Genomic DNA, 20,840 nt, shown 5'->3' with positions numbered 1-20,840 from the left:
TAGTAGTAGTTGCAGTAGTAGTGGTAGTAGTAGTAGTAGTAGTAGTGGTATTGGTGCTAGTAGTAGTGGTGGTAGTGGTAGTAGTACTGGTGGTGGTAGTGGTAGTAGTAGTAGCGGTAGTAGTAGTAGTAGTAGTAGTAGTGGTGCTAGTAGTAGTAGTGGTGGTAGTGGTAGTAGTAGTAGTCGTGGTGGTCGTAGTAGTAGTGGTGGTTGTAGTAGTTGTAGTCGTAGTAGCGGTAGTAGTGGTGGTAGTAGTACTAGTAGTGCTGATAGTGGCAGTGGTAGTAGTAGTGCTGCTAGTAGTTGTAGTGGTGGTAGTAGTGGTGGTGGGTAGCAGTAGTGGTGGGCGTAGTAGTAGTAGTAGTAGTAGTGGTAATGGTGGTAGTAGTAGTAGTGGTGGTGGTGGTAGTAGTAGTAGTGGTGGTTATAGTAATTGTAGTCGTAGTTGAGATAGTAGTGGTAATAGTAATAGTCGTGCTGCTAGTGGAAGTAGTAGTGCTGCTAGTAGTAGTGGTGGTAGTAGTGGTGGTGGGTAGCAGTAGTGGTGGTAGTAGTAGGAGTAGTAGTAGTAGTAGTACTAGTGGTGGTGGTGGTGGTGGTAATATAAGTAGTGGTGGTGGTGGTGGTAGTAGTAGTGGTGGTGGTCGTAGTAGTGGTGCTGGTAGTGGTGGTAGTAGTAGTAGTAGTGCTGGTATTAGTAGTAGTGCTGGTAGTGGTGGTAGTAGTAGTGGTGGTGGTAGTAGTAGTAGTGCTGGTGGTAGTAGTGGTGGTGGTAGTAGTAGTAGTGGTGGTGGTAGTAGTTGTGGTGGTGGAGGTAGTGTAGTAGTAGTAGTAGTGGTGGTATAGTAGTGGTGGTAGTAGTAGTGGTGGTAGTACTTGATTTAGCTTTGTGAAATTGAAATTATCAGAAATTAAACTAAGTGAAATCATCAGCAAATGTTTCAGCATTGCGCTCTTCTAAAGTTGGCAATAGTGGGATGCTAAAATAGTGGAATGCTAAAATAGTGGGATGCTAAAATAGTGGGATGCTAAAATAGTGGAATGCTAAAATAGTGGGATGCTAAAATAGTGGGATGCTAAAATAGTGGAATGCTAAAATAGTGGAATGCTAAAATAGTGGAATGCTAAAATAGTGGAATGCTCAAATAGTGGAATGCTCAAATAGTGGAATGCTAAAATAGTGGAATGCTAAAATAGTGGAATGCTAAAATAGTGGAATGCTCAAATAGTGGAATGCTAAAATAGTGGAATGCTAAAATAGTGGGATGCTAAAATAGTGGAATGCTAAAATAGTGGAATGCTAAAATAGTGGGATGCTAAAATAGTGGGATGCTAAAATAGTGGAATGCTAAAATAGTGGAATGCTAAAATAGTGGGATGCTAAAATAGTGGAATGCTAAAATAGTGGGATGCTAAAATAGTGGGATGCTAAAATAGTGGGATGCTAAAATAGTGGAATGCTAAAATAGTGGAATGCTAAAATCGTGGAATGCTAAAATAGTGGGATGCTAAAATAGTGGGATGCTAAAATAGTGGGATGCTAAAATAGTGGGATGCTAAAATAGTGGGATGCTAAAATAGTGGAATGCTAAAATCGTGGAATGCTAAAATAGTGGGATGCTAAAATAGTGGGATGCTAAAATAGTGGAATGCTAAAATAGTGGAATGCTAAAATAGTGGAATGCTAAAATAGTGGAATGCTAAAATAGTTGAATGCTAAAATAGTGGAATGCTAAAATAGTGGAATGCTAAAATAGTGGAATGCTAAAATAGTGGGATGCTAAAATAGTGGGATGCTAAAATAGTGGAATGCTAAAATAGTGGAATGCTAAAATAGTGGGATGCTAAAATAGTGGAATGCTAAAATAGTGGGATGCTAAAATAGTGGGATGCTAAAATAGTGGGATGCTAAAATAGTGGAATGCTAAAATAGTGGAATGCTAAAATCGTGGAATGCTAAAATAGTGGGATGCTAAAATAGTGGGATGCTAAAATAGTGGGATGCTAAAATAGTGGGATGCTAAAATAGTGGGATGCTAAAATAGTGGGATGCTAAAATAGTGGAATGCTAAAATCGTGGAATGCTAAAATAGTGGGATGCTAAAATAGTGGGATGCTAAAATAGTGGAATGCTAAAATAGTGGAATGCTAAAATAGTGGAATGCTAAAATAGTGGAATGCTAAAATAGTTGAATGCTAAAATAGTGGAATGCTAAAATAGTGGAATGCTAAAATAGTGGAATGCTCAAATAGTGGAATGCTAAAATAGTGGAATGCTAAAATAGTGGGATGCTAAAATAGTGGAATGCTAAAATAGTGGGATGCTAAAATAGTGGGATGCTAAAATAGTGGAATGCTAAAATAGTGGAATGCCAAAATAGTGGAATGCTAAAATAGTGGAATGCTCAAGTAGTGGAATGCTAAAATAGTGGGATGCTCAAGTAGTGGAATGCTAAAATAGTAGAATGCTCAAGTAGTGGAATGCTAAAATAGTGGAATGCTCAAGTAGTGGAATGCTAAAATAGTGGAATGCGAAAATAGTTGAATGCTAAAATAGTGGAATGCTAAAATAGTGGAATGCTAAAATAGTGGGATGCTAAAATAGTGGAATACTAAAATAGTGGAATGCGAAAATAGTTGAATGCTAAAATAGTGGAATGCTCAAGTAGTGGAATGCTAAAATAGTGGAATGCTAAAATAGTGGGATGCTAAAATAGTGGAATGCTAAAATAGTGGGATGCTAAAATAGTGGAATGTTAAAATAGTGGAATGCTAAAATAGTGGGATGCTAAAATAGTGGGATGCTAAAATAGTGGAATGCTAAAATAGTGGAATGCTATAATAGTGGAATGCTAAAATAGTGGGATGCTAAAATAGTGGGATGCTAAAATAGTGGAATGCTAAAATAGTGGAATGCTAAAATAGTGGGATGCTAAAATAGTGGAATGCTAAAATAGTGGGATGCTAAAATAGTGGAATGCTAAAATAGTGGGATGCTAAAATAGTGGGATGCTAAAATAGTGGAATGCTAAAATAGTGGGATGCCAAAATAGTGGAATGCTAAAATAGTGGAATGCTAAAATAGTGGGATGCTAAAATAGTGGAATGCTAAAATAGTGGGATGCTAAAATAGTGGGATGCTAAAATAGTGGGATGCTAAAATAGTGGAATGCTAAAATAGTGGAATGCTAAAATAGTGGAATGCTAAAATAGTGGGATGCTAAAATAGTGGAATGCTAAAATAGTGGAATGCTAAAATAGTGGAATGCTAAAATAGTGGGATGCTAAAATAGTGGAATGCTAAAATAGTGGAATGCTAAAATAGTGGAATGCTAAAATAGTGGAATGCTAAAATAGTGGAATGCTAAAATAGTGGAATGCTAAAATAGTGGAATGCTAAAATAGTGGGATGCTAAAATAGTGGGATGCTAAAATAGTGGGATGCTAAAATAGTGGAATGCTAAAATAGTGGAATGCTAAAATAGTGGAATGCTAAAATAGTGGAATGCTAAAATTGTGGAATGCTAAAATAGTGGGATGCTAAAATAGTGGAATGCTAAAATAGTGGAATTCTAAAATAGTGGGATGCTAAAATAGTGGGATGCTAAAATAGTGGAATGCTAAAATAGTGGAATGCTAAAATAGTGGAATGCTAAAATAGTGGAATGCTAAAATAGTGGAATGCTAAAATAGTGGGATGCTAAAATAGTGGAATGCTAAAGTAGAAGAATGCTAAAATAGTGGGATGCTAAAATAGTGGGATGCTAAATAGTGGGATGCTAAAATAGTGGAATGCTATCATAGTGGAATGCTAAAATAGTGGGATGCTAAAATAGTGGGATGCTAAAATAGTAGAATGCTAAAATAGTGGAATGCTAAAATAGTGGGATGCTAAAATAGTGGAATGCTAAAATAGTGGGATGCTAAAATAGTGGAATGCTAAAATAGTGGGATGCTAAAATAGTGGGATGCTAAAATAGTGGAATGCTAAAATAGTGGGATGCCAAAATAGTGGAATGCTAAAATAGTGGAATGCTAAAATAGTGGGATGCTAAAATAGTGGAATGCTAAAATAGTGGGATGCTAAAATAGTGGGATGATAAAATAGTGGGATGCTAAAATAGTGGAATGCTAAAATAGTGGAATGCTAAAATAGTGGAATGCTAAAATAGTGGGATGCTAAAATAGTGGAATGCTAAAATAGTGGAATGCTAAAATAGTGGAATGCTAAAATAGTGGGATGCTAAAATAGTGGAATGCTAAAATAGTGGAATGCTAAAATAGTGGAATGCTAAAATAGTGGAATGCTAAAATAGTGGAATGCTAAAATAGTGGAATGCTAAAATAGTGGAATGCTAAAATAGTGGAATGCTAAAATAGTGGGATGCTAAAATAGTGGGATGCTAAAATAGTGGGATGCTAAAATAGTGGAATGCTAAAATAGTGGAATGCTAAAATAGTGGAATGCTAAAATAGTGGAATGCTAAAATTGTGGAATGCTAAAATAGTGGGATGCTAAAATAGTGGAATGCTAAAATAGTGGAATTCTAAAATAGTGGGATGCTAAAATAGTGGAATGCTAAAATAGTGGAATGCTAAAATAGTGGAATGCTAAAATAGTGGAATGCTAAAATAGTGGAATGCTAAAATAGTGGAATTCTAAAATAGTGGAATGCTAAAATAGTGGAATGCTAAAATAGTGGAATGCTAAAATAGTGGAATGCTAAAATAGTGGAATGCTAAAATAGTGGAATGCTAAAATAGTGGAATGCTAAAATAGTGGGATGCTAAAATAGTGGAATGCTAAAGTAGAAGAATGCTAAAATAGTGGGATGCTAAAATAGTGGGATGCTAAATAGTGGGATGCTAAAATAGTGGGATGCTAAAATAGTGGGATGCTAAATAGTGGGATGCTAAAATAGTGGGATGCTGAAATCGTGGAATGCTAAAATAGTGGGATGCTAAAATAGTGGGATGCTAAATAGTGGGATGCTAAAATAGTGGGATGCTGAAATCGTGGAATGCTAAAATAGTGGGATGCTAAAATAGTGGGATGCTAAAATAGTGGGATGCTAAATAGTGGGATGCTAAAATAGTGGGATGCTGAAATCGTGGAATGCTAAAATAGTGGGATGCTAAAATAGTGGGATGCTAAATAGTGGGATGCTAAAATAGTGGGATGCTAAAATAGTGGGATGCTAAAATAGTGGAATGCTAAAATAGTGGAATGCTAAAATAGTGGGATGCTAAAATAGTGGAATGCTAAAATAGTGGGATGCTAAAATAGTGGAATGCTAAAATAGTGGGATGCTAAAATAGTGGAATGCTAAAGTAGAAGAATGCTAAAATAGTGGGATGCTAAAATCGTGGAATGCTAAAATAGTGGGATGCTAAAATAGTGGGATGCTAAAATAGTGGGATGCTAAAATAGTGGGATGCTAAATAGTGGGATGCTAAAATAGTGGGATGCTGAAATCGTGGAATGCTAAAATAGTGGGATGCTAAAATGGTGGGATGCTAAATAGTGGGATGCTAAAATAGTGGGATGCTGAAATCGTGGAATGCTAAAATAGTGGGATGCTAAAATAGTGGGATGCTAAAATAGTGGGATGCTATAATAGTGGAATGCTAAAATAGTGGGATGCTAAAATAGTGGAATGCTAAAATAGTGGGATGTAGTGACCAGGGCAACCGGACCAGGATTGTGCCCAATAGCCTAGAAAACTGCTTCAGCAACCATATGTATCTGAAATTGCAAAAGGAGTAATCTTCTTCCAACAAGTTGTGTTGGAAAATGCTCCAGCAACAGCCTCTCGTTCTCAACATTCTCGTCTCTTCCTGTTTTTCTTCTAATGATGGAGGAGTTTAACAATTTGGGACGAGTTGCAATCGCCCCAGATGTAAAACATGTTTCCATGACATGTTGGGTCACATAATAATAATAATAATAATAATAATAATAATAATAATAATAATAATAAAGGAGTCTTATATAGCCCCATCAAGCAGAGTAAACGACCCTCATGGCGCTTTACATTATCATGCGAACGCACACACACCGCACACACACACACACAAACATACACACACACAGACACCCCTTCACTCTTGCCCTATTCCTCTCCCTCCCCATTCAAAACCCACAGATGTGTACTCCCCCTCCTCCTCCCCTCCCTCCCCCGCACATGTACACAGACATACTCTCGATCTCTGTCCCACCTCAAACCAAAGGGAAAACAGGACTTAGACTTTGAAAGACTTGTGAAACAGATAGGTTTTGAGGGAGGTTTTAAAGGCAAGAAGAGAGTCAACATGTCGAACAGAGGAAGGCAAGTCATTCCAGAGCAGACACCCATTAGAGGCCCGAGAGGAGTGTGGTCCTTTTTTTTTGTACCTGGTCTTCTTTTTCGTATGCAGAGGAGAAAGTCATTTTCACCTGGATGCTATTTACCCCCAAGGCATTAATGCTACATTCTGGGATTTTCCTTCTCCCGACATATCATGACTAATTAGTCATGCGCCTGTCAATAATCATGCTCCCAGTTGCTCCATTATATATTGCATCAGATGTTTGGGTTCCTCCGTGTTTCGATAAACGGTTACGCCCGAATCTAGTCAAAGAAGTCTGCATGAAGCTGCACAAGGTGAGCCCTTTTACTGTTTCCAACCCTACCAGGGTTCCTCCACAGCTTCAGATAGTTACAAGTTGCACATGCATGAGCACTGCAACACTCTATTCCCTAATTGGACACCGGAACGGTTTCATCGCCTCTTCATGAGTCATGAGCAACAATGCAGACAGAACCATGCACCACAGTGTCTGGCAAACAGGTACAGTATGTACAGTATGTACATACTGTACAGTATGCAGTATGCAGCAGGTACAGTATGCAGCCGATAACAGTCAATATATGAATTAAATTCCAAAACTCCAATCACATCTCTCACCTGTATTGGGAAGGAACAACCAACGAGCTTACAACTAATCATTTACCCCAGCCTGTGATGTTATCATTAGTTAACGCTCAGCCCTTATAGTCAAAGGAGGCTGCAGAAAGTATCCAAGAAAAGGGTTGTTGCCTCCAATGACATGATCTGATTTGTTCCGCCTGCACATCCGGAAGGTTTATGCCTCTTTTAAAAGTAATCATCTATAACAAAAATTCATCCATTTGATAGCATGTCAAACTACAACGACACTCGGTAGAGCGCAAACCTCCACCAGGGTGCTCAGTTTATGTTTTGTATCCCACTGATAGACCGTATCTGGATTCGGACCTAAACCAAAATGTAATCGGCTTGTTCTTGTCACCTAACCAACTCGTCCAACAAGTTTAGTCATGTCATCCATAACTTTTTCAAATATGTCATTTATCGCTTTTCGCCCGATCTCTCAATAGTGAAGAATCACTTAAAAATTAAATAATTCTCATATCCGAATCCATATTCAGATCATCACCAAAATCGAATCGATTAGTCCTCGTCACGCACACAATCTGTCCACCATGTTTCATCCAAATCGATCCACAACTTTTTGAAATATCCTCCTATGTATCGTATCGTTTTCGGTCCGATCTCCCAATGGTGAAGAATCACTTAATCCACCTTTGAAGGCGGAGGTAACTAGAACGACACTCGGTAGAGCACATACCTCTGCCAGGCTGAACAGTTTACATTTTGTATCCCACTGATAGGCCGGATCTGGATCTGGACCTGAACCAAAATCCAATCGGCTTGTTCTTGTCACCAAACCAACTCGTCCACCAAGTTTTGTCATAAGTCGTGCATAACCGTTTGAGGTATTATGCTATATATTGTTTTTGGCTCCATCTTAGAAAGGTGAAGAATCACTTAAAATTGTTGTATCCAGATATGGAAAAAAAAATCCACCAAAATCCAATCATTCCAACCTTATCACACAGGGAACATGTCCACCAAATTTCATCCAAATTCGTCCGTAAATATTTTTGAGATATCCTGCTCACAGACAGACAACCAGACAGACGAATGGGGGTGAAAACAAAAAGCTTCATCTACCTTTGGTACTGGAGGTAAGGATATTGAGACAGCGTCGTTCTGAATGACATCTGTCAGATCTTTCTTCCATGAGCCTCAATTTTGTATACAAAAAAAAAACAGGTCAAAATGCACGATCCTGCAATAAATGCGTAAATCCTTGCCCTAAAGACAAAATGCACGATCCTGCAATAAATGCGTAAATCCTTGCCCTAAAGACAAAATGCACGATCCTGCAATAAATGCGTAAATACTTGCCCTAAAGACAAAATGCACGATCCTGCAATAAATGCGTAAATCCTTGCCCTAAAGACAAATTGCATGATCTTAGAAACTCCACTTGCTGTTTCTCTCCGGACAAACAGCTTGTATACAAAAAGGTTTTTTCTAAAAACCACTGCATATTGTGATCAAGGTAAGCGAGCATACTTCATCGCCTAGACCAAAGTACATGGTCATGCAAAGCTCATCAAAACAATCCGCATGCACTTTGGACCTCAAGACAAAAAGCAGTCATACAATTGACATGGGTATCATTACTCTTTGGCAAAAATGCACGTATGAGCAGGAACTGGATTCTCCCATTGAATGTGATTGGGGAATACAGGTTGTCCGGTATTAAGAGGACATATTCATAGAGGACCGGTAACAAATCTGAAGAAAAGGTAGCATGTTTTGCTCGTGGCCGAGTCGAAAGCCATTCATCGCAAATCTGCGCGTCTAGAAGATAATTCGTCGAATAAAAATTTGGGAAAATAGTCACAGATCTGTGAGCACCTTCCTTACGCTTAACTGCCCAAACTTTGGGTGAGCTAGACGTGGAATGAAATGCAATGCAGAGTCCCACGGCTACGGTTGGTCGAGGCCGCATGTTCGGTGCCAGGCCGCATGTTGACACAAAAAGTCTCTTTTTCTACCGAAATGATCTTCAGCAAGACAAAATGGTTCATGTGCATCTTGTGAAAACTTTCTGACTTGAAGACTTCCTGGAGAAAAAAAAAACTTCCTGATTTCAAGCCAAAAATGAATCCAAGGGTTGTTGAATCACAAATATCTCCACTAGCAAAGACAAGAACCGCCCCCCCCCCCCCCTCTAAAAAAATGCAAACATAAAAGTAGGAAGACAAAAAAACAATTGAAGTCAGAAAAATAAAGTCTGAGAGAGTAAAGGCCAGGAAATCCAATTTGTATATCTCCCCTACACAATCTTACATTATTTATTTAAGTATTCTACCCCCGTTAATTCACCCCAGATCCACTTTTTTGAAATACCGACTTCTTTCCTGGAAGTTCTAGCAGTGTCCATGTGTTTTTTTTGTTTTTTTTACCTCTCCCACCCCCTCCTCCCCCTTCCCAACCCATTCCATGCCTTCTCCTCCCAAGCCCTCTCCCTCCCACAGATCTCCCGATGTTCCTGCTCTGCATCTCGTCTCCCGCTCCCTTTATCATAAGTTTTATGTGCCAGTTTGTCATTTTGTGATGAATGTTAGCTCTTACACGAGCCTCGATCTTGTATGCAAAAAAAAAAAAAAAAAATAAGGAATTGTAATTCAGACAGAAGTCCTGAACAACCAAAATGAACCGACAATGCAGAAACAACATGGACAGAGACAGATAAACACGGAGAGACAAGAATACAACAACATTTAAATGTCATCTGTAATCGACCAAAATGACCTAGGCGCAAACATTCAGATACGTTTACATTGACACATCGACACCGCCACACTCAGACAATGACATGGGGAAATGGACATGCAATGACGTATGTTGTGGATCATGTAAAAAAAGGGGAATTAACAGTGTGAATGTAAAAAAAGGATTGAATGCAAAAAAGCAGAACGAAATTCCAAAGAGAATGCACTTTGGATAACCCTCCAGGGAATGAAATAGACACCTCGTGTTTATGTTTTTAACCCTTTAGTAAGACAGATATCTGTCCCGCTATGGAACACGAAAGAGGAGCATGCAGTTCTCATGTGAGACAGGGACATACCGAGAAACAGACATCGACGAAAAGAGACGAGTGCACGACGGAATCACAGAGACAAACAGACTTACCTGTTTCCAGCAAAACTCCGAGCGACTGGCGTATGACTCAAACTCGATCAATACCACACCTTATTTCACCTGCTCACTCTCTCCTTCGCTCACCTCTCTCCACCTTCATCAGAGGACGCCTCTCCAAACCGTTCGTGTTCTTTTTATAGTTCAACTTTATTGGTGAGTGTTTTTGAACTATCTCAAAAACTGTTCACTACAGGTATACAAGACGATTAACCTGCTGTTGGATAACATTATAAACAGGATCAGGAGAATTTAAATCATAACTTCAGTATTCGGATGTGTATCACCTTTGAGTTTTCTACGCTGATGTTATAATGTTGACCCAGGTATAAACTGTTACCTTGGTACCTGTAGGGCGAGGTCTTGATGTGTGCGCCATCTATCAAAAGGACCCATCTGCTCGCATTCGTTGGCGAATGTTGAAGATCTCACGGTGTATTTTGCGAAGAGGAGGTGAGTTATCTCCGGCACCCGAAGCAATTGAAAATTCCTCCCGAAATCACCTTCGGTCAACTCGTAAAAGACTTGGGTCAAAAAGGGTCTCCAGCTGAGCCCACAAGGTAAGAATAATTGGGGCCATAGTAGTCTATATAATAATATGCTAAGGTGTTGGGGGGGGGGGCGGCGGTGTGTCCACCCTCCCCGACACCTTCGTGTATTGTTATATCGGGAGGAGGGAGTGTGTCTGCACTCATATTACCTACGCTGGGCCGGCTGTTCGCATCATGCAGTCTTCACTCCCCGTTAGTGTGCTGAGCAACAGTGTACAAACAGTACATCACAGCGTACTTCACCAGGGGGAGGGTGTCCGAACTTGTCTTCTCTTCTTTTTCTTTATATATAATAATATGCTAAGACTTTTCTGTCGTGGTATTTTTGCCACTGACTTCTGCTAGTCGTAGCAGTAGTAGTAGTGGTGGTAGTAGTAGTAGTGGTAGTGATGCTAGTAGTAGTAGTGGTGGTGGTAGTGGTAGTGGAGGTAATAGTAGTGGTGCTAGTAGTAGTGGTGGTAGTCGTAGTGGTAGTAGTAGTAGTAGTAGTGGTGGTGGTAGTAGTGGTAGTGGTGCTAGTAGTAGCAGCAGTAGTGGTAATAGTGGTAGCGTAATAGTGGTGGTAGTAGTAGTAGTGGTGGTAGTAGTAGTAGTAGTAGTAGCGGTAGTAGTAGTGGTGGTGGTGGTAATCGTGGTAGTAGTAATAGTGGTGGTAGTAGTAGTGGTGGTAGTGGTAGTAGTAGTGGTGGTAGTAGTAGTGATGGTAGTAGTAGTAGTGCTGCTAGTAGTAGTAGTGGTGGTGGTAGTAGTAGTGGTGGTAGTAGTAGTAGTAGTAGTGCTGCTAGTGGTATTGGTGGTAGTAGTAGTAGTAGTGCTGCTAGTAGTAGTGGTAGTAGTAGTAGTATTAGTGGTGGTGGTAGTAGTAGTAGTAGCGATGGTAGTAGTAGGACTGGTAGTGGTGGTGGTAGTAGTAGTGGTGGTGGTAGCAGTAGTGCTGGTAGTAGTAGTAGTGCTGGTGGTAGTAGTAGTGCTGATGGTAGTAGTAGTGCTAGTAGTAGTAGTAGTGGTGCTAGTAGTAGTGGTGGTGGTAGTAGTAGTGCTGGTTGTGGTGGTAGTACTTAATTTATTTTTGTGAAATTGAAATTATCAGAAATTAAACTAAGTGAAATTATCAGCAAATGTTTCAGCATTGCGCTCTTCTAAAGTTGGCAATAGTGGGATGCTAAAATAGTGGAACGTAGTGAAGCATCTGTGAACTCAGCTTCGGGAATGATACATTTTTTCTATTATTGATATTGGAAGACTCAAATGTTGACCAGACATTTATTAGGGAGATGACAAAATGGCCACAATATATCCCAAAGTAGTTTTTACTTACTTGTAAAAGTTTGCTTGGATGCAGGTAGTATGCCCAATATGGATCCCAGAATTCATGTGTATCGGACTTACGAAGATGTAAGTTAAGAAAACAGGTAGATGAAGAAGTTTCAGAGTGACATCCAGAAAGAAAGCTGCTGTGTAAAAAAAAGTCTTCCATTTGTTCCATCAATTCCTGCAACATAAGATGTAAGGATTTCCAAAGGTGATGTTCAACGGATCAATTAATATTCGAGAAGCTAAGCTATATGTAAATATAATGGATTCCACTCTTCTCACATTCCAAAAACCACTTTTGTCTCTGTGATCATCCTTCTTGTCTCCTTTTGACAATTTCGCCCCTCATCCACCCAACTTCGGTGCGTACAAGATAATTAGATGAATAAATAAACAAGAAGACGTCATGCAGAGCACGATGCTTGGAAAATCCACCCTCTCCCCACCCCCTCCACCCCAAAAAGTTTGCCATTGATCCATCAAATTGGCCATTTCATCCAGCTTAAAATTGACGATCTCGATCAAAACTCGGGTTAATAGGATGAAAAGTGACGATTTTTCCAATGAAAATTGATGATTTTAGAAGTTTCACCTTGAGTTGAACTTTAACCTTTGACCTCAAAAACAGTTGTTTTCCCAATTCAGTGAGGCGCTGTGCAAATGCTGTTAAATATGCAAGTCAATCAGATGAAAATTGATGACTTTTCAGATGAAAATTGATGATTTTGGAAGTTTGACCTTGTGTTGACCTTTGACCTTTTGACCTCAAAAATAGTTGGTTTCCCTATTTAGTGACTCAAAATACAAATGCTGTTCAATATTCAAGTCAATCTGATTAAAAATGGCGATTTTAGAAATTTGACCTCCAGATGACCTTTTGACCTTTGACCTCAAAATCAATAGGCTTCTCAATTGTGTAGACCTCTACAACATGGTGAAGTTGCGTGACGATGGGTTTAGAATCGTGACCTGTAGGCCGGTGACAAACAAACAAACAGACAGAATATCAGACACAACCGACCAATATACTTGAAAAATCTTCAATTTTGCAAGCAACAAAGAGCTGCAGTATCACTTTGAAAGGTTAACCCAAAGGGGTTTTACGGCATAGCCCGTAATGCAATGACGTCTGGAACAGCGTTTGGTTGTCTGTCAGGTGTATGTACGTATGTGTGCATGTATGTCCCTCAAAAACGTCCACCAATTAGAGCTGAGGATCTGGTCACATGACAGGAGGGGAGTGTTCAGTAACCATTACAGTTGCATATTTTACTAAAAGGAAATATAATAACCTTCTGTGGAACGTTTTGGGGTCCCAGCGGGTGTCATAAGGTAGGTAGGAGGTTTCAGAAATTCCTCAATACAATTATGGTTTTGAAATGAGATCGACACGGATCTTGCTCCGGAATCCGGAAGTGAACAGAGGATGATGGTTCGCTGGTTTGATAATATCTCAATACAATCGTGATTTATCATTATATTTAGATGTATTAATAGTATAGTATTAATTTGTGATTGGAATGATGAATTCATTCTGTTTGGCCGTCTGTTTGGAATGAAAATATAGAGATATAGAGTTTAAAGTAAAATGAGGAAATGATGTAAGGGTTTCCATTCGCAGATTCCCCATTTGCAGTTTCGTTATTGACTGGATACAGCAACATTCAGACCAGGTACGTTTTTTGTCCTAGTCCTTCACGAGCCTGCTGTCAATGCCTGATGCTCGACTGAAGTTAAAGACTTAACAGGACTTCAATTTTTTTTAAATAATTTAAATTTTTCAATGTAATGTTTAATTAATTTTGTTGTCTTATTTTATTAATTTTATTATATTTAATAACTTTTAATTTAACACTTACATTATTTGCTAACTGGTATCCCCACCCAGGTCATACTATCCTCTTCCACTAAAGTATCAAACAAGCCTGGCTACACCGTTGTTAGACTTTTGGTCTTGTTTTTATGGCGTCGCCCATAGGTCAAAGCCGTCTAGAATATGTTTGTCCGTCTGTATGTCCCCTCAAACGTCCGCAGTCTGATGCAGTCAAACACAGTGTTTGTCCATCTGTATGTCCCCTCAAACGTATACCAATCAGAGCTGAGAATCTGGTCACATGACAGGGTGACACGATTACGTCTGATGTCATTACGGCGGTAAGGCAGCTGACTCTCCACACTCCGATCGAACATATCGTCGAACCTGTCATATATCACAATCGCCATGCTCTAACTTGACGTTTTTCATTCAGTGTGAAACAAAAACAAACCGATTGTTAAAATGACCATCAAATATCGAAAACATCGGAGTTATGTCTCTTCCAACAATACGGTATGTATAGGCCTTAGGCTTCATGACTCACCTTCGGACAAATTAAGCACACGTTTTTTAATACAGTAGTGTATCGTTTCAGTTGTATCGTTTTCGTAATAATAATAATAATGTCAATATGACCACAACACTTTAATCCCAATGTCGTGACTACAAAGTTGATGGATTGAAGCGGTGTATAGTTCATGAATCAATGATAAGTTATCTTACGCTGTTACGGTATGGTAATCGATGTTAGTACGGTACTAACAACCACGGAAGTAAGGAATTCGCCTCGGTTTTTTTGATAGCATGTTATTTACCAAACCGTTGTGTGGTATATAAATTACAGTAGATCTTTGCTCAGTTCTGTAAGTAAAACTTACGTCACGGATGTCGAGATTCCTCCAAATTTATTTGTTTAATGTTATAAACAGCATTAGCGACTGTTTAAAAAGCTAATCATACGTGTTTGTGGTTTATAATATTTTACAAGCCCAGCTACGCCACTGTTAGACTTCCGGTCTTGTTTTTATCCTTTTGGGAAACGTTGAGGAACAAGATATTGCAAACAAGAAAAGTTGGGCAATTAAAATTAAAAAATTTTTACAGTATTAAAAATAAAATCATCACCAGTGTGAAAGGGTCGGACTTTATGCCTAAGTCACACATAGGCGGATTTGTCGGCGACTACTGGCGACTGGAAAAATCGCCACCACCCGCCGACAATCGTAATGAAACCGTAATGGACGGTCGCCTGTAGTCGTGGTTATCCTCCCCAGGTCGGCTGCAGTCGGCAAGAGCCGCAAAGGGGCCAAATATTTTTTTAAATGTTTAAAAACGGCGCGCTCAGTCGCACTCGAAAAAAATCCGCCATGTTGTCGTGATGGAACCGCCATGCTGTCGTCGGTATCCGTAATAAGAGCGTAAAGCGGCCGCAACCCAGTGGCTCATAGTCTTCCGCAATCGCCCCACCAGCTAGCACGGCAGAGATGCGAATGCCATACGGCCTTCCTGCGGCATCTTCCCGACTACGGGCCGACACTGTTGCGGCTGCATATCGACTACAGAAGAACTGCCACGTCTCCCCTGCGGCTATGGGAGACTGACGACGACAGCAGTAGGACTAGTGGCGGCCGAGTTACGGCCACTGGCGACAGAGATACGACTGCCTGGCGACTGCATTACGACATACCACGATTCCATGGCAAGACAGGATGGTGTGAGGGTCTCCGTGGAGTGAGGTCCTGTGGTGCCAACAAGGATATGGCTTTATTGTTTGGACTTGGGACTTTTGGGAACTTTATTTTTGGGACTTTGGTCCTTTGGAAACTTTATTTATGGGACTTGGGACCAGTGGAAATATTTTGTTGGACTTTATTTCCATTCTCTCTCCCTGCAGAAAAGTTTGATTATTACATTACAATGATACATCTTTATTAACTTTCTTATTGTACATCAAACATCTTTATGCTTCATGTCATACATCATTGAAATGAATAAAGTGAAATGTAAAATAGAGAAATAAAGATTTAAAAAGTTGTGTGAATCGTCTCCAATCACCGGCGGTCTTATTGCAGTCTTGCGGACGTCGGAGTAAACCGCCACCCGGCCCCAATGCAGTCGCCGCGATCCGCCATCGGTCGTAATCTAGCTGCCAGACTGTCGCCACGCTGCCGCCGTGCATCCGCAATGCAGTCGTCGTCGATCTTCAACAGTCGCCATCCCACTCGGGGCGTCGTCGCAATGCAGTCGCAATGTGGCCGCCTGCAGTCGCCATACTGCCGCCTGACCATATTTGACCGCCCGAAATCGCCAGTAGTCGCCGAAAAATCTTGATCGCCGGCAGTCGCCAGTAGTCGCCAAAATATCCGCCTATGTGTGACTTAGACATTAGATACAATGATCGATAACAATTATTAACCAAACAAACAGCGAGAATGTGGTTTGACAAGGTGTGCTAACATGTTGTGAGAGTGGAATGTTCACAGAAACGGTTTGTCGTGTCAAACGTGCATTTAAATAGTTTGTTGTGTCACTGGTAATCGTGAGTCATGTTTTTACAACCACCACTCATTCATCGGTCTGGCAGGATAGCTTGTAGGTGTACATACCTGCCTTAGCGCTGTCTAGCCTGGGTTCAAATGTCGACCCACCTATAAAGGGTCATCCCGGTGTTTCGAACGCAGGGAGAGCCATCGATGTCTGTGTGGTCCATCGGAAGGAGGACACCTCTGTTAGAATGCCATCACTGGTGTTAGTGGGTGTTAAAGATCCCTCAATGTCTTAAAGATCAAATTCCAAGGGTCAGGCCTGGCTAGTCGGTTCATGAAAGATTTGGGCCAAAAACATTCCCTGGCCGACCCCATAAGAAGGTGGGAGTAATCGAGGTCCTTAAAAGAAGTTGAGAGTTCATAAGGTTAATATTTCAAGGGTGTTTTCAAAAAGTCGATGGTAGACATCAATGAGACTTTGTCATATGCCTCTACATTTCTTACAGTTTATACTACATTTTGTACAAAATCAATCATAAATCAATGAATGCTTACCCCAATTCTTTCTTCTTCCTTTTTAGGCAATTGGCCCAGGGTTTTTCTTTTTCTGGGCAACTACAATAGTTGGTGGTACCTTGATTTTTGGAATCCTGATTAAGTTTTTATTTATTCAGCTTCATACTGATGAAAAGTTTGGTGCTGGATTTACCTACATCCGCAGCTTACATATCTACCTACAAGGCTTTCATCCGCAGCTTGATGGAGTACTGCTCTCCCCTCTGGGCTGGCTCCCCTGTCTCAAATTTTGCTCAGCTTGACGCCATAGAAACAAGGCTTTCAACATCATTGGAAACTTCGGCGATGAAGCTGAGTCTGTGCATCACTTTCCCATTGCCCAGTTTATACAGTATATGTGTTAAGGTGTATATATATGTTAACGTAGATAATAATGGCGTTTTCCCAAGGGCGCTTCTAATAACAAAAGTAACTAGAAAGAGCATTCAGAGATTGCAAAACCTCGCCAGGATGAATTTTCAGTGTTTTTTTAAGGCTTTTGTGCTAAAACAAATATGGCGGCCGAACCACGTGACCGATGACGTCATTATTTTTTTCCCCACCAATTTATGCCTACATGACGCTCAATAAATTTCATCTTGATAGGATGAAGTTTTGTACTTGCCAAATTATGAGGTCATAATGGAGGCACCTATGACAAGTATGACATCATCAACATATTTTATTCCCCATGGAGAGTTCTTTACAATGAGCCATTCTCAATTTTTTTCTATTCAGTGCTTTCCGAGATATAGAGGTGCAAAGTTTTTCGATTTTTCCAAGATAGCGGCCGAACCACATGACCTATGACGTCATAATTATCATTAAAAAAATTATACATGTGGAGTTGCACCTATGGTGAAAATTTCCTGTCAATCGGACCAACGGTTGCAGAGAAAATCATATTTATTCTGTGCAGACAAACAAACAGACAGACAAACAAACAAACGGACTCAAATGCAATACCCTCTCCTTTGGCGAGGGTAATAAGAACAATAATGATAATACATAATATTAGTGTCATCACAAAAGAATATTAATACTTATAATAGGGCTTGGCCAAACAAATTATTTCTGATGATTTCTGATGAAATGCCAAATTATTTCTCCTTGTTAACGTGTATAAATAGCTCATCATGCTGTTTTGTGGGGCAAGTTTACCAGAAGTAAAAAATATTATAACCCACAAACACATATGACTACCTTTTTAAACAGTCGCTACTGCTGTTTAACACTAAAGTGAAAGGGAGGAACCCCGACGTTCTTGAGGCATTATATGCTTATCGTGTCCTCTGCAGACTAACGGACCTGAGCCGAAATGTACTGCAATCTATATACCCCAGAGAGGATATTAACAAGACCCTTCCTGCTACTCCCATAGGGAGTGGGTGTACTACAACAACAAACAACAACAGGCATTTTAAGGCCATTTTCCCTGCGAGAGCGGGGGTTAGCCTTGTGGGCCCCATGACAATCTTCTCCATTTTGCCCTATTTCCTACATCTCCCCTTGTTAACCCCCTTGCCCGCATGTACTACTAGATGTCCTACTAGATGTACTACTAGATGTACTACTAGGTGAAATAAGTAACGCGTTCATTGACGTATGCTAACCCACTGTGAGAAATAGCAGAGTGGTGGTGAGCAGTTTCAAGAAAGTCTAGACACTTTCATAGATTGGGCAAAAGATTGGCAGATGAAATTTAACAATGAGAAATGTAAGTTGTTGGGGATGGGTAAGAATAATGAAAACAGGTGAAGCACCACCTTCAGCTTGTCCCCTCATTGTTTGTATGTTCACTTCTTGTTCGTTGCTGTTCTTGTTGCATTGCTTGGGAATTTTTTTCATTCCTTTAAAAACATAGGCAACAAAGAAAACTGTCATTTGCTGTTCCACACAAGCAAAAAATGGGAAAAAAAACAATTCCCACATGGCAGTGCATCATTAAAACCAAAGCATAAAATAGATGTTAAAGCTGAATTTGAAAAAACGATAACTCTGTAGGTTCACTGTATGAGAAAAATGCAGCATGAACTGAGCCCCTCCTTTCAGCAAACACAACAACTGTATTATACAAACACCATAAATTTCATCCATCCTTTTCAATGATCCTTAGGTTATCTCATCTCGTTTCTCGAAGAGATGAACTTGCAAAATGCGTCGTGATGTCCCGATGTCTGTCCGTCCGTTTGTCCGTCAGTTAACTTTTTCCTATTTTTGCTACTCTTCCCTTATCTTCCGGCTGATTGTTCTGAAACTTGACATATGAATACAAGACAGTATCCCGCACAATCGCTCCGGCTTCGATTTTTACCTGCGCCACCAAAGGTGGATGGAGGTTATGTTTACACCCCTGTCTGTTTGTCTGTTTTGTGAACAAGATATCTCAAAAAAAGTTGTGGACAGATTCGGAGGAAATTTGGCAGAGATGTAGCGTATGTGACAAGGACAAAATGATTAGATTTTGGTGAAGATCCGAATATGGATCCGGCTACTAGAATTTTTAAAGTGATTCTTCACCATTGGGCGATAGGGCCAAAAACGATACATAGCAGGATATCTCAAAGAGCTATGGACGGATTTGGACGAAACTTGGTGGAGAGGTTGTGTGTTTGACAAGAAGGAATCGATTCTATTTTGGTGAAGATCTGAATATGGATTCGGATAAGAGAATTATTTAATCTTTAAAGTAATTATTCACCATTGAGAGATATGGCCAAACACGATACATAGCGGATTATCTCAAAAAGTTGTGGACGGATTTGGACGAAACTTCGTGGAGAGGTTGTGCGTTTGACAAGGAGGAATCGATTCTATTTTGGTGAAGATCTGAATATGGATTCGGATAAGAGAATTATTTAATTTTAAAAGTAATTATTCACCATTGAGAGAGAGGGCCAAAACAAACATATACCAGAATATCTCAAAAAGTTATGGATGGATTTGGACGAAAACTGGTGGAGAAGTTGTGTGTGTGACAAGAACTAATCGATTAAATTTTGGTGAAGATTCGGATCCGGATCTGGCTAGTAGAATTATTTAAGTGATTCTTCACCATTGGGAGATGGGGCCAAAAACGATACATAGCAGGATATCTCAAAAAGTTGTGGACGGATGATTTTGATTAAATGTGATTCTGTATTGTGATTTCATGATCTACTCTGGGATACAAAACATAAACTGTTCACCTGGCGGAGGTATGCTCTCTACTGAGTGCCGTTCTAGTTCGATTTCGGATCATGGGAGCTACCATGTGGGTGGAGGGGTTTGGTTAACCCCCAAACTTCGGATCCCTTCTTGTCCCTTATTAGTCCCCTACCGGTGTACACCGGAGGGGACTATAGGTTTGCACGCCGTCCCTCCGTCTGTCAGTCTGTCAGTCTGTCAGTCTGTCAGTCTGTCTGTCAGTCTGTCAGTCCGTCACGCAAAGAACAGTTTTCCGCACATTTTTTCTAAACTCTTAATGCTAATGATTTCAAACTTGGTACATGGTTTCCTCATGATAAGTTACAGATCAAGTTCGAACGTCACGACGTTTCGATCATTTTTGACAAAGTTATGGGACTTTGAACTTTGGTAATTTCCCCAACAGTTTTCCGGACTATAATTTGGAGTGCGGTAAGTCAAAGCTGTTAATATTCCTTGTTTTAACTCCAATTTACATTCTGTTTCCACTTTTAGTGAGGAGACGTAGGGGTCTGTGCAACCATTCATAAACTTTATTTGGTGCAAATTGGATAATTTTTAGCCGAGTTACCTCAGACCGTGAGTTGGTAATTATATAATTCACACATAGTGCAATACGTGCAGGCTGCTCCACGGAGCGACCTTGCAGGCTTATTAGTCCCCTACTGGTGTACACCAGAGGGGACTATAGGTTCGCACTCCGTCCCTCCGTCTGTCAGTCAGTCAGTCAGTCAGTCAGTCAGTCTGTCAGTCTGTCAGTCTGTCAGTCAGTCAGTCCGTCACGCAAAGAACAGTTTTCCGCACATTCTTTCTAAACTCTTAATGCTAATGATTTCAAACTTGGTACAT

General features: G+C 40.1%; 2 protein-coding genes across 10 annotated transcripts in view; one reads left to right on the top strand and one right to left on the bottom strand.

The window, feature by feature from the left end:
• The window catches only part of LOC137423079 (protein C-ets-1), a 105,745-nt gene extending 93,702 nt beyond the window's left edge, over positions 1 to 12,043 (bottom strand). For 2 of the 9 annotated variants that reach the window (XM_078770539.1, XM_078770589.1), the window contains exon 1: positions 6,949 to 7,007. The gene's annotated coding sequence lies outside the window, so the exon portion shown is untranslated. Of the gene's footprint in view, positions 1 to 6,948; positions 7,008 to 8,037; positions 8,504 to 10,077; positions 10,200 to 10,423; positions 10,495 to 12,023 lie in introns of those variants that run through there. The other 7 variants (XM_078770560.1, XM_078770564.1, XM_078770547.1 and 4 more) reach the window with 7 other exon arrangements.
• RNF11 (ring finger protein 11) overlaps positions 10,445 to 20,840 on the top strand; it is a 106,156-nt gene continuing 95,760 nt past the window's right edge. Inside the window, exons 1-2 of the transcript XR_013621940.1 lie at positions 10,445 to 10,536; positions 13,570 to 13,621. The gene's annotated coding sequence lies outside the window, so the exon portion shown is untranslated. The remainder of the gene's footprint in view (positions 10,537 to 13,569; positions 13,622 to 20,840) is intronic.

This window comes from Myxine glutinosa, chromosome 1 (genome assembly GCF_964187855.1).
Source record: "Myxine glutinosa chromosome 1, kmMyxGlut1.1, whole genome shotgun sequence".
Lineage (NCBI taxonomy): Eukaryota > Metazoa > Chordata > Myxini > Myxiniformes > Myxinidae > Myxine > Myxine glutinosa.
This window is presented reverse-complemented; position numbering and strand designations above follow the sequence as displayed.